The sequence below is a fragment of the Procambarus clarkii genome, chromosome 37 (genome assembly GCF_040958095.1).
Source record: "Procambarus clarkii isolate CNS0578487 chromosome 37, FALCON_Pclarkii_2.0, whole genome shotgun sequence".
Lineage (NCBI taxonomy): Eukaryota > Metazoa > Arthropoda > Malacostraca > Decapoda > Cambaridae > Procambarus > Procambarus clarkii.
Window position 1 is genome coordinate 33,835,928 of NC_091186.1, and position 14,709 is coordinate 33,850,636.

A 14,709-nucleotide genomic window follows, 5' to 3' on the forward strand; every position below is an offset into this window, starting at 1 on the left:
CACCTGGAGAATAGAATGGCCCTGGGCAGCGAGGATATGTCGAATATCGTCGTGGCAGTCGCGTAGGTCCCGAACACCGGTCGCAACATGGGGCGGGAGCAAAATAGTGCCAACACTGGCATTCAACTGAACGTTCTTCGAGACCCGAACGGGGGTCTCGCCAAGGCAGGATAAGGCAGCCAAGCGGGAAGCAGCATCCTGAGAAGGAGCAGCAACGACACGCGTACCGAGACGAGTGGGGTTAAAAGTAATGGAGGCATCCACGGAATCAATGAGATGTCGATGAAGGGAGAAATCGACAGGAGGCGCAGAATCAAGAGGGAGGAGATCAAAATATTTGGCCCACGAAGCGGGACCAAACAAGGCTTGATAGGTAGCAGAACTGGAAGGAATCGAGCGAGGGCGGCCGTGACGAGAACGGCGGTGAGAACCCCAGAGAGAGAGGGGTTAAAAGGCGCAGTAGTTACAACTAGAGAAGGAGCCGCACCAGGGGACGAGGTAGTCACCACTGGGGGCTTGGGGCTCGACCCAACCACAGAGGAGGGAGGGGAGCCAGGGGAAGGAGTCAGAGAGGCCAAAGGAGGAGCAAGGTCGGGGCCCAATGCAGCGGAGGCTACAGAGCCCGGTCTTCCAATACGGACCGACTCGGGGGCTTGGTCGCCCACCCCACGAGCCTGAAAAGGTAAGCCAGAAGCAGCCGAAACAGGGGTTATCATCTTGACGAAATTACGAATTCACTCACGAATGTGCCCCCACACCCACCATGGAGCCACAATTAGAGGCAGGACACCCAACAAGAAGCTATCGCCGATCTTGTCGGGGCCTCCTAGGGGTGCGTCGTGAGTATACGCCCCACAAACGCCACCTTAAGAAACCGACAGTCCGTCGAGATCGGGTTCAGTGACGAAGTGGGGATTGACAATAAAAGGTTCCCCTCGCTCTCGACGTCGGGTACTGCAGTTCTACGGGTGCAAGAGGATGCCTCCTCAAGCACCCGGGCGTCAAAGTAGAAGAAGTCCAAGGGAAGAACCAGAACGAGCAAAAGGTCGGCAGGAAACGGCAAGCAGATAGGAGAAGAGGGGGGAGAAAAACGAAACAGAAGGAAAAGGAAAAGATGCCCAGCAGAATTGGAGAGGACGGCAGCAGGAGCACAAGGCTAGAAAAGGACAGAGGACTGTCCCAAGGAGCATCACACTCCGGCAGCCGCCCACTAAGCCCCCAGACGGCGACAACGAGCTGAGCGGGGAGGGGGTGTCAAGCACAAGACGAAGCTGGAAAAAGTTCAGAGGTATGCCACTAGACTAGTCCCAGAACTAAGAGGCATGAGTTACGAAGAAAGACTGCGGGAAATGCACCTTTCGACACTGGAAGACAGAAGAGTAAAGGGAGACACGATCACTACCTACAAAATCCTCAGAGGAATCGACAGGGTAGACAAGGATAAACTATTAAACATTGGTGGAATGCGAACAAGGGGACACAGGTGGTAACTGAGTACCCACATGAGCCACAGGGACGTTAGAAAGAACTTTTTCAGTGTCAGAGTAGTTAACAGGTGGAATGCATTAGGCAATGATGTAGTTGAGGCTGACTCCATACACAGTTTCAAATGTAGATATGATAGAGCCCAGTAGGCTCAGGAATCTGTACACCAGTTTATTGAGAGCTGAGAGGTGGGACGAAAGAGCCAAAGCTCAACCCCTGCAAACACAAATAAGTGAGTACACACACACACACCCACACCCACACCCAGAAAGCAGCCCGTAGCAGCTGTCTAACTCCCAGGTACCTATTTACTGCTAGGTAACAGGTGCATCAGGGTGAAGGAAACGCTGCTCATTTGTTTTTCCGTCGGTGCTGGTGATCGAACTCCAGTCTCCAGGTCCACGAGTCTAAAGCGCTATCCGCTCAGCCAGCAGCCCCTCCACATGTGTGTGTGTGTGTGTGTGTGTGTGTGTGTGTTCACCTAGTTGTGCTTGCGGGGGTTGAGCTCTGCTCTTTCGGCCCGCCTCTTAACTATCAATCAACTGTTTCTACTACTATTTTTTTCTCTCTCCACACCACACCCACCCCAGGAAGCAGCCCGTGACAGCTGACTATCTCCTAGGTACCTATTTACTGCTAGGTAACAGGAACAGTGAACAAAACTGCCTATTGTTTCTTGCTGGCGCCCGGGATCGAACCCAGGACCACAGGATCACGTGCCAGCATGCTATCCTCTCGGCCACCGTCTCCCACCATGTGTGTGTGTGTTTGTTTTAGGATGGCTGGGGTTAATGATTTTAATATAATCATTATGAATCTTTAGCAAGATACAAGTTAATGCGAGACCTTATTATGCTGCCTGTGACGTCACACACACACCACTGATGGATGTTTGGGAAGAATTAATCAGGTATGAAGGATTACCCACAAATATGGATAAAAGGTAATACTTGAGTGCTTGTAAAGCGGTGTGTTACAGCTGGCCCAGAGACACTAAGTTGTTACACGACCGAAGACCACATTCACTCCAAACAACTTCCACCTATGGGCTACTCATGCCCGTGCCACCTCTTGTGGTGACTTAATCTTCATCAATCAATCAATCGGTGTTGTAGGACGCGTTGTTACTGAGAACTATATTTTCCAAACAGATATCTGCTGTTTGCTTGAAGATTTCAATGCATTATTTTGTCATATATATATATATATATATATATATATATATATATATATATATATATTTTGGGGGGGGGTTGAAGATGTTAATGCTCATCGAGTAATTAAGACAATTGTGGGTCCAGACTGTGATATTTTTATTATCAGAGTCTGTGATATCAGACTGTGACTTATGTGATAAGGAGAGAGATCGTTTCATTCATTCTTATGCTCAATAATGGATCTTTTAAATATCCATTTAAGAAATATTAGATACAAAAAAACTTTGGCTAGGATATAACAATATTCCTCACAATTTAATCAGTCTTCACTAAAAAGAATTGGAACAAATAAGCCGTTGGGCGATGTTACGGCCACAATGGGCCACAACCGGGTTCTTTTCTGGTGGTACGAAAGTTCTGGTATCCGGCCCCAAGTTAGTAGAGGCTTTCAAGGGGTGAGCTCAGTAATGCAAGTAAAACAAAAGGGGGAGATACATTAAATACTACAGTTCGTCACTTCATCCATATATAATTATTTTTTCCATCACCATATATATATATAAAACTCTTAAACGGAAGTATTACTACACTATTTGTACATCAATGTCTCTCTCTGACGACACTAAACATTCGGCGAAGCTCATTCGATGCAGTCTTGTACCGTGTTTCCTCATCCGTGGTACTACCCTCAGCAGGTAACAGGAAACAACGATGAGTCTACCCTGGCCATGAGCCAGCCAAACCACAATTCCGCTAAGTGCCTCTTCGTGAAGACCCACACAGTCCAGCCTGTTGCTGGCAGGTACCAATCAGTCTCGCTGTTGGGCCACTTCACTTGCAGATACTAGGGTAGTGAGCCCTAGGCAGGAGCGTCGTGCAACTTGCTGGTTACTCTCCTCTTCAGCACCTTAGTCAGTTGTCTCTTCTACCAGCCAGCCCCGGACCTGGCGAATCCGTCACTGCTACTCCACAGGCAGACAGTAGGACGCTTCACAGTCCTCTTCCGACGGCGGCTCGCTACTTCTGTAAAGCAGACTGGTGTAGAGACCTTGGCTGCCCTGGGTAGACTGACTGTTCTTGTATCACAGCAGATCTACGTCGACTCTGTGAATACAGACACGTCATCAGTACACTGGGACACTACATGGGACCACTAGGAAACATCACTTACTGGCTTAGACACCTACACCCAACTCCGCTTATGACAGATGGCGCTGCTTTGCTAAACACCACCTCACTAGAGGTCAGCACCAGTTACCTCACAAGCCGAATAGGACAGGAATCTAGCGCCTCTTGCCGGTATATTCCTGTCGCCCCTAGATGGCATCGTCCATGTTGTGGGGGGGGGGGGGGGTTCGGGAGCGGACTCACAGATGGCGTTGACGTCACTGCTCTGTGCTCTGGCGATGGACTTGGGTTCGTAACAGGCGAAGAGTGCAATGGTTGATTTATTTTTTCAGGGATATTTCTGCATGGGGCCCTAAGCCTCTGGCTGGCCCACTAAGTGTTGCTTGTTTCTGTTTTACTTGGGTGGAGTATGAGTATTTATGACTCGTATGATCGCTTCAGTAAGATTTTGTCTCATGTGTTTAACAACTTCTGCTCTGTTAAATCTAAGTTGAAATCCTAATGGGTTTGTAACTGTGCACTGTGTTAGGTAATGTTCCAGTTGTCTGTCAGACATTTCTCCACAGTGCTGACATTTCCTCTCATCTTCCAGAACCTGTAAGCCTATTTCCCATGCACCTGGATATCTAAGCCTGATGTGATGTAAGTGTACTTCTGTTGTTCTACTGCTCCCTTTCATCAAACTAAGTGGTTCATTGTTGGTTGAATTCTTGTACCAACCCGCAGATCCTGATGTTGTAAGTGTTGTGTTGTGGTCACTTTACATCTTTTGCATTGCTCTGTTTCTAATTACTTTATTAATCGGTGATAGACTCTGGTATGTAAATGTTTACATTTCTTCTCTTAGTTGCAAGTTTTGCAGCTTCGTCTTCAATGTCATTTCCGATTATTTCCACATGACTTGGCTCCCAGTTGATAAGTACCCGACGGCCTTGACGTTTGAGTGTTTGCATTAATGATATGACATCTGTGATCAGATGGATATTATCACGTATGTGTTCTTGTTGCAATGTTTCAATGGCAGTTCTCGAATCTGTATGTATGATAACATGTTGTCGGTGTTCAGCAAGAGCATGTTCGAAAGCCTTTTGAATGGCTAACATCTCTGTTTGTAAAGTTGAACACCCGTTTGAGAGTCTCCAACTATTTACTGAGTTTCCTGCCTTAACTGCAGCTCCGGTTTCTTGTCCCTGCTGGTCTACTGATCCATGTGTGAAGTATGTGAAGCTGTCGGATGCCAAGTTTGCTTCTGTTTGCATCTGTGCAATATTATGTAGAAGATGAGGCTTAGTCTGGTTCTTTTTTCGTTCAAGAACCATAATCTTAAAGTCTGCTGGCGGAGATTCCCAAGGGGCTTGCATAACAAAGTCTGCATGTATTTAGTCGACACCCTTCTCAGTGACTGTGTTGTTATATTGAATGTATTGATGGTGTTTATCGCACAATGGGTCCACCTGTTGCTATTGGAGGCTCTTCTGTCCCGAGTTAGTACTCCAGTGATTATATCTTTAAGTGAACAGATTCTAGATCTAGTCAATATCTTGGTCAGCATGCACGCAACAATCCCTTTTACCCTAATTTCAATTGACGTTAGTTTGGTTTCTGTTCTTAGGTTTAGTATTTTAGTCCATCTGAGAGCTCCTGTTATGACTCACATTGCATAATTTTGAATAACCTGAGTGAGTAGGGCAACTAGGGAACAAACGGTGGTTGAAATGAATGGGTACAAAAAGGGGGGGGGGGGATAACAATAACGTATATAATAAAACAATAGATAAGTTGCAGATGATGAGTCACAATAATATGGTTGAGAAAAGTTGACCAATGATTCCCCTTGCCTCCCTCGTCTCATCACAATCAACGTGATAATGGTCCAGGACTGACTGAAACGTCGTCTTCTCTTCAATTTCTAGTGTGTGGTTTAGTCAACAATAGATTAGTTTATAAGTTATTTAAGAAAGACTTAGGCAATTACAAGGGTGAAAATTTTGCTCTATTTCCTTGCTTTTTATGATAGGCCTTTTGCAATATTTATTATGTTTCTTAGTGACAGTTAATGATTGGCTCAACATGAGTGGAAATAAAAAGGAGATACTGAGTAGGTCTTCATTCACTTGTATATTCAACAAGTAATTTTTAACTAGCTATGTGGCTGAAACAAGCAATCATTGTAAATGGAAACATATATGCAATAAAGCATATAATAACTAATCAATGAAAATGGGACTAAATATGAATTCATTGAAATCGGTCTGATGGAGGAAAAATTAAGACTGGTTGATGACGTCATTGAACATTAGGGATGACTAGAACTTCACGTTACCGAGGTAACAAAATTTAGGGAAGGGAAGGGAGTGGGGCGGGCGGGTTAAAAGGCAGGCAGTGTGTGCGGGTACAAGGGAAGGCAGAGTGGGCGGGTACAAGGGAAGGCAGAGTGGGCGGGTACAAGGGAAGGCAGAGTGGGCGGGTACAAGGGAAGGCAGAGTGGGCGGGTACAAGGGAAGGCAGAGTGGGCGGGTACAAGGGAAGGCAGAGTGGGCTGGTACAAGGGAAGGTGGTGTGGGTGGGTACAAGGGAAGGTGGTGTGGGTGGGTACAAGGGAAGGCAGTGTGGGTGGGTACAAGGGAAGGTGGTGTGGGCGGGTACAAGGGAAGGTGGTGTGGGCGGGTACAAGAGAAGGTGGTGTGGGCGGGTACAAGGGAAGGTGGTGTGGGCGGGTACAAGGGAAGGTGGTGTGGGCGGATACAAGGGAAGGTGGTGTGGGCGGGTACAAGGGAAGGCGGTGTGGGCGGGTACAAGGGAAGGCGGTGTGGGCGGGTACAAGGGAAGGTGGTGTGGGCGGGTACAAGGGAAGGTGGTGTGTGCGGGTACAAGGGAAGGCAGTGTGGGCGGGTACAAGGGAAGGTTGTGTGGGCGGGTACAAGGGAAGGTGGTGTGGGCGGGTACAAGGGAAGGTGGTGTGGGCGGGTACAAGGGAAGGTGGTGTGGGCGGGTACAAGGGAAGGTGGTGTGGGCGGGTACAAGGGAAGGTGGTGTGGGCGGGTACAAGGGAAGGTGGTGTGGGCGGGTACAAGGGAAGGTGGTGTGGGCGGGTAAAAGGGAAGGTGGTGTGGGCGGGTACAAGGGAAGGGTGTGTGTGCGGGTACAAGGGAAGGTGGTGTGGGCGGGTACAAGGGAAGGCGGTGTGGGCGGGTACAAGGAAAGGTGGTGTGGGCGGGTACAAGGGAAGGTGGTGTGGACGGGTACAAGGGAAGGTGGTGTGGGCGGGTACAAGGGAAGGTGGTGTGGGCGGGTACAAGGGAAGGTGGTGTGGGCGGGTACAAGGGAAGGTGGTGTGGGCGGGTACAAGGGAAGGCGGTGTGGGCGGGTACAAGGGAAGGCAGTGTGGGCGGGTACAAGGGAAGGTGGTGTGGGCGGGTACAAGGGAAGGTGGTGTGGGCGGGTACAAGGGAAGGTGGTGTGGGCGGGTACAAGGGAAGGTGGTGTGGGCGGGTACAAGGGAAGGTGGTGTGGGCGGGTACAAGGGAAGGTGGTGTGTGCGGGTACAAGGGAAGGCGGTGTGGGCGGGTACAAGGGAAGGCGGTGTGGGCGGGTTAAAGGGGTCGCTGCCGACCACACGTAACGTAGGTGAGGTCAGTCAGTGTCATCAGCTGGAAGATAGGATTTGATCCCAGCCATGACGGGTGAGTGGATGTGTCGACCAGCCATGACGGATGAGTGGATGTGTCGACCAGCCATGACGGCTGAGTGGATGTGTCGACCAGCTATGACGGATGAGTGGATGTGTCGACCAGCCATGACGGCTGAGTGGATGTGTCGACCAGCCATGACGGCTGAGTGGATGTGTCGACCAGCCATGACGGCTGAGTGGATGTGTCGACCAGCCATGATGGCTGAGTGGATGTGTCGACCAGCCATGACGGCTGAATGGATGTGTCGACCAGCCATGACGGCTGAGTGGATGTGTCGACCAGCCATGACGGCTGAGTGGATGTGTCGACCAGCCATGACGGCTGAGTGGATGTGTCGACCAGCCATGATGGCTGAGTGCATGTGTCGACCAGCCATGATGGCTGAGTGGATGTGTCGACCAGCCATGACGGGTGAGTGGATGTGTCGACCAGCCATGACGGGTGAGTGGATGTGTCGACCAGCCATGACGACTGAGTGGATGTGTCGACCACTATGACGGCTGAGTGGATGTGTCGACCACTATGACGGCTGAGTGGATGTGTCAACCAGCCATGACGGCTGAATGGATGTGTCGACCAGCCATGATGGCTGAGTGGATGTGTCGACCACTATGACGGCTGAGTGGATGTGTCGACCACTATGACGGCTGAGTGGATGTGTCGACCAGCCATGACGGCTGAGTGGATGTGTCAACCAGCCATGACGGCTGAGTGGATGTGTCGACCAGCCATGACGGCTGAGTGGATGTGTCAACCAGCCATGACGGGTGAGTGGATGTGTCGAACAGCCATGACGGCTGAGTGGATGTGTTGACCACTATGACGGCTGAGTGGATGTGTCGACCAGCCATGACGGCTGAGTGGATGTGTCGCCCACTATGACGGCTGAGTGGATGTGTCGACCAGCCATGACGGCTGAGTGGATGTGTCGACCAGCCATGACGGCTGAGTGGATGTGTCAACCAGCCATGACGGGTGAGTGGATGTGTCGAACAGCCATGACGGCTGAGTGGATGTGTCGACCACTATGACGGCTGAGTGGATGTGTCAACCAGCCATGACGGCTGAATGGATGTGTCGACCAGCCATGATGGCTGAGTGGATGTGTCGACCACTATGACGGCTGAGTGGATGTGTCGACCACTATGACGGCTGAGTGGATGTGTCGACCAGCCATGACGGCTGAGTGGATGTGTCAACCAGCCATGACGGCTGAGTGGATGTGTCGACCAGCCATGACGGCTGAGTGGATGTGTCAACCAGCCATGACGGGTGAGTGGATGTGTCGAACAGCCATGACGGCTGAGTGGATGTGTTGACCACTATGACGGCTGAGTGGATGTGTCGACCAGCCATGACGGCTGAGTGGATGTGTCGCCCACTATGACGGCTGAGTGGATGTGTCGACCAGCCATGACGGCTGAGTGGATGTGTCGACCAGCCATGACGGCTGAGTGGATGTGTCAACCAGCCATGACGGGTGAGTGGATGTGTCGAACAGCCATGACGGCTGAGTGGATGTGTTGACCACTATGACGGCTGAGTGGATGTGTCGACCAGCCATGACGGCTGAGTGGATGTGTCGCCCACTATGACGGCTGAGTGGATGTGTCGACCAGCCATGACGGCTGAGTGGATGTGTCAACCAGCCATGACGGCTGAGTGGATGTGTCGAACAGCCATGACGGCTGAGTGGATGTGTTGACTGTTACGTATTCCTGTTTAAGGAATACTCACATTAATGTACGCTATAAAATTGATTATAATTGTCTCTTGCATGAAGGCATTTATATATATATTTTTATAATGTGTCGTATAGTCTGGCAACACAGTTGAACAGGAGCGGGGCTTGCTAAGTCACAGGTACGGGACGTGTGAGATCCGGGTCAATTTATTGATAGAATACGGGAAGCTTGTATTTGTGTAGTTACCAGTTTTTCTTCTTTATTATTATATATTAAATAATTTTGTTTTATATAAATATGTTACCTCTGTTGATGCATGTCAACCTGACCATTCATATTTAAGTTATTCTAATGTTTACCTTAGCCCAGTTATGTTGCTCATTTAAGTAAATTAAATTTATATAAATTTTCCACTCGTCATGTGTGGAAGGGGCGAGAGCTGGGGGGCTCCGACGCCAGTTTTGAGTTAGTATCTGGGAGCCGGCCGTTGAGTTATCTGGTCTAGATAAGTTTTGACTGTTTAATTTTTCTGTATTTTGTCTTAATAGTACAATTTGTCGGTGGAGAATGCATTATTATATTATAATATTTTAGTAGACCATTTGATTAACTGTTAAACCGGAGTGATAATATTTCTTGATTTATATCAAATTTATATTATACCAATAGTTTATATGTGTGTATTCTTATACCCTATAAGAATTAGTTAGTTTGTGAGGGACTTATGGGACACTCTGGTTGTACATTAGAGACAAGGATTATTGCTGATTTACCCCCTAGACTAGTGCCATTACTTACCCCTGTGGTACAACGAACAGTGTGTTTACCCCCTAGACTAGTGCCATTACTTACCCCTGTGGTACAACGACCAGTGTGTTTACTCTTAGACCAGTGCCATTACTTACCCCTGTGGTACAACGACCAGTGTGTTTACTCTTAGACCAGTGCCATTACTTACCCCTGTGGTACAACGACCAGTGTGTTTACTCTTAGACCAGTGCCATTACTTACCCCTGTGGTACAACGACCAGTGTGTTTACTCCTAGACCAGTGCCATTACTTACCCCTGTGGTACAACGACCAGTGTGTTTACTCTTAGACCAGTGCCATTACTTACCCCTGTGGTACAACGACCAGTGTGTTTACTCTTAGAAAAGTGCCATTACTTACCCCTGTGGTACAACGACCAGTGTGTTTACTCTTAGACCAGTGCCATTACTTACCCCTGTGGTACAACGACCAGTGTGTTTACTCTTTGACCAGTGCCATTACTTACCCCTGTGGTACAACGACCAGTGTGTTTACTCTTAGACCAGTGCCATTACTTACCCCTGTGGTACAACGACCAGTGTGTTTACTCCTAGACCAGTGCCATTACTTACCCCTGTGGTACAACGACCAGTGTGTTTACTCTTAGACCAGTGCCATTACTTATCCCTGTGGTACAACGACCAGTGTGTTTACTCCTAGACCAGTGCCATTACTTACCCCTCTGGTACAACGACCAGTGTGTTTACTCTTAGACCAGTGCCATTACTTACCCCTGTGGTACAACGACCAGTGTGTTTACTCCTAGACCAGTGCCATTACTTACCCCTGTGGTACAATGAGCAGTGTGGAAAAGCTGCAACACAAATAGTGTGGGCCATGTCCGGGATATTGTTTCCTACATATTATTAAAACTTTGCTAATGTAACTCTGCCTTCCTAGGAACAAGTGTGCCCTAGAAAAAACTTGTGCAGTATTACATGCCAGTGAATTGTCCTGTGTAACTATCAACCTACGCTCCACGATTTTGGAGGTAAGTCATAATATCTTGTTTGCGCAGTGAGGCCAATCTAATTTTCAGTGTCAATTCAATTGTGTAGTGCTGTGCCATTTTGTTTAATTATTTAGGTTAAGTGCCAAGTGTTAGTTAACAATGATCAAGTTGAGTCGTCGTTGGCTAATCCTGACTTTGAGGGAATTAAAAGCCTAACAAAGTCTGCCTTAATAAGTATGGCAACTAAGTTGGAGTTATCCGCCCAAAATAGAATGAATAAAGCACAGATTGTGAGAGTGATAGTGACCCATCTAGTAGAAGATGGTGAATTAGGGGAAGAATATCTGAATGAGGTAAGTGAAGAGACAAGTGAGCAGATTTCTTTAAAGCGTCATGAGGCAGAAACTCAGTTAGAATTTGCTAGGATCGAGGTTCATGAGAAAGAATGTGAATTTGAAAAACAACAAAAAATATTAGACCTTGAAGTTCAACAGAAAGAAATTGAGGCTAAAGAAAGACTGCAAAAAAGAGAGATTGAAGCTCGACAGAGAGAAATTGAGGCACAAAATGCGAGAATGGTAGTTCAGTTGCAGTTAAAGGCAACAAAGCAACAACAGTTAGTAATTCAGAGAAAAATGGTAGAGGATAATAATAGAGTAGAAACACAGAGACTGTCAGCTGGACATGGAAATACTAGCAAATTCTTAATAGTAATGATAGTAGTCAAATTAAAGTAAATAAGTATGTTGAGTTAGCAAAGTTTAATGAGGAGGACCCTAAGGTTTTCTTTTCACATTTCTTTAAAATTGCAGTTAGTATGAACTGGCAAATGGACCAGTGGGAAGCTATTATGCAGAGCCAACTCAGGGGAAAAAGGCAGGAAGTTTTCGCATCTTTGCCTGATGCAAACAGTTTCGATTATAATTTTGTAAAAAAAAAAAAATCCTAAATGCTTACCAGTTGAACCCTGAAGCACACCGGCAGAAGTTTAGAAAATTAAAGAGGGCAAGTGAACAAATAATTGCAGATTTCACCAGGTTAAAAAGTAATTACTGTAACAGATGGCTTAAGTCTCTGTTGTCCTGTTGGTTCCACAGGACACACCTGTGGAACCAACCTACAGTTGGTTCACACACCTGTGGAACCAACTGTAGGTTGGTTCCACAGGTGTGTCCACTGTAAGGTACTGTATCCACTGTAAGAGAAATGACCATATGATTAATTCTTGTTTTAGTTTGCACCCTGAGTTACGACCAACTGGTCTCATTTATTGTAGAGGTGTGCAGAATAAATTCACTAATGAACATGTCACTGTAGACCCCAATTGGGTAAAACAGTATTCTCCATATATGTCTTCAGGCGAAGTTCTGTGTGTAAATGGGAAGTGGAAGCCAGTGGTTCTTCTTCATGATACTGGTGCTTCCCAAACATTAATTTCTACCCGTATACTCTCTAATGTTGCAAAGAGAGATACTGGAAAGTCTATAGTTCTTCAGAGTGTTGCAGGATGTAAAACTGTACCTCTGATAGATGTTAATTTGAGGTCCACCATTACCCCAGGTTTATGCACTGTTGGTGTTAGTGCACAGTTGTCCATCTCAGGTGTGGATGTTATATTGGGTAATGGTGTGACAATCAATCATGTTGTGGGCGAGATTGATCACAGTTTGTTTAAACAGCCAGTTTCAGACCCTGTTGTCTATTCTGCCTGTGCTGAATTTAGTTATATGAATGAACGACCTGTTGTAGTGGATGGGTTTTTTCACCCTTCCAGTGCTGATGTCAGTACTATTATTGATGCAGTTGTCAGTTCTGATATTACTCAAGTATTTGTTCCAGTAACCAGTACCCTTCAGAGAAGAAGTGGGATGTGGTTGTTCAAGATTCATGTGTGGCCAACTAGTTGTTGAGAGTAAGCCTGGTACTATGACCCCACTTTATTCCAATTCAGTAGATGATTTAGGACAGGATGTCCATGTACCATTGTCTTGCCCGCTCACTATGAACGTTGTGTCAGGAGTTGAGAGAAACTTAAAAGCCACGACTCTATTTTATTCTAGCAAAGTGAATGGGTTAGGACAAGATGTCGGGTTGGCAGAAGACTTCCCGCTCACTCCAAGTTTAGAATCAGTTGACCAGTTAGGATCAGTTGTCGAGTGTAAGTTTGCTGTAGGGGCCCCGCCTCACCCTAGTCAAGGTGATAATAATGGGGAGGAGGCCAAATTACCTGTTACTTGCCCGCTCGCTTCAGATTCCGAGTCCTTTAGTTTATGTAAGTTGAGTAGAACTGACCCCAAGATTTCAGAGAGAAGCAAGGAGACAGTCTGTACTGTAGTTCCAGTATTGGAGAGTGTGGGAGAGCAGCTAGAGGATCAGCTTCTGTCAAGTAGATGGAGACCCATTGAGCCCCCCTCTTCAGTTGTCTGTGAGGATGTGACCCAGCTTGGTAGTGTTACTGAGTGTGAACAAACAGTACTCCAAGCAGCTCCAGATGTCATGGGAAGAAACTTTGGTAAATCGTGTATAACTATTAAGGGTGGTAAAGTTTCTTTTAGATCTAAGTTGCAGAGTTTTGTGGCTTGTGATTCTTATTCCATGGGGAGTAAGTATTTGTCATTGTGTAAATTGAGTCAGAGTGTTCGTAGGATGTTCTTGCAGTTTATTGTTATTCCGCAGGAGCCATTCTCCTTTGTAGAAATGGACTGTGGGACATCTTTGTCCAGCCTTGTTATTGAACAAAGAGAATTTACTCAAGTAGGTTGTGCATCCAGTTGTCCTGAGGAAGTGGTGAGTCATACTATCTTGAGGTTATCTTGAGATGATTTCGGGGCTTTAGTGTCCCCGCGGCCCGGTCCTCGACCAGGCCTCCACCCCCAGGAAGCAGCCCGTGACAGCTGACTAACACCCAGGTACCTATTTTACTGCTAGGTAACAGGGGCATAGGGAGAAAGGAACTTTGCCCATTGTTTCTCGCCGGCGCCTGGGATCGAACCCAGGATCACAAGTCCAGTGTGCTGTCCGCTCGGTTGACCGACTCCACTACTAGAGCAATATCTCTACTTTCAGATCCAGTTCATTTGGTGTAGGAGTAGTGAACAACATGTGTGTTCCACTCAAGTGTTGTGTTCACTTTCAGAGTCAAATTGGCGTTGAAGGATTTTATCAGACTTTGGAGCAGATGTTCAAGGCTCCAGGTGTGTGCGTCAAGTTGGGAGATAAGAATATCCCACCTAGTTGTTTTAATAAGTGTGAAGGGTTACAGATTGTCCTTGGGTGGTTCCCAGGTAATCTGCTGTGCATCTTCAAGATGATAAGACCCACAAACCTCTTGTTTTATTGTTTGTCACCAGAAGGAAGTCACTTACGACGTGAAATCCATGGTAAAGGTTGTCAAGTTTTCAGCATGTTTGTTATCTTTTTGGAAGACTAGAATGTTTATGAAGGTGTGGGTTGTATTCAAGTCCACCATCACAGGGTGTGAACTTTTTTTGGAGTTATGATTGAGATATTGTGCATAGACATAATCCTGTTTTCTTTCGCTGATTACCATGACAGAGTTATGAAGAAACTGACTTACGTGTTCCTTGAGGGTCATCTGAGTCAGTTCGATCAAGTAGTCTTTGCACTAGTCTTTGTGGGTTGTATTTGTTGGATTGGAGATCAAAGGTTTGCTAAGTCGTTGTGTTGTGTTTCTGAAGGTTCTACGAGTGAAGAAGTTTTATATGTAACTGTGAGGTTTAACTCTAATTTCTCTACTTTTAGTATCAATTGTGCGAGGGTATGTGTTCCACAGAGGATCA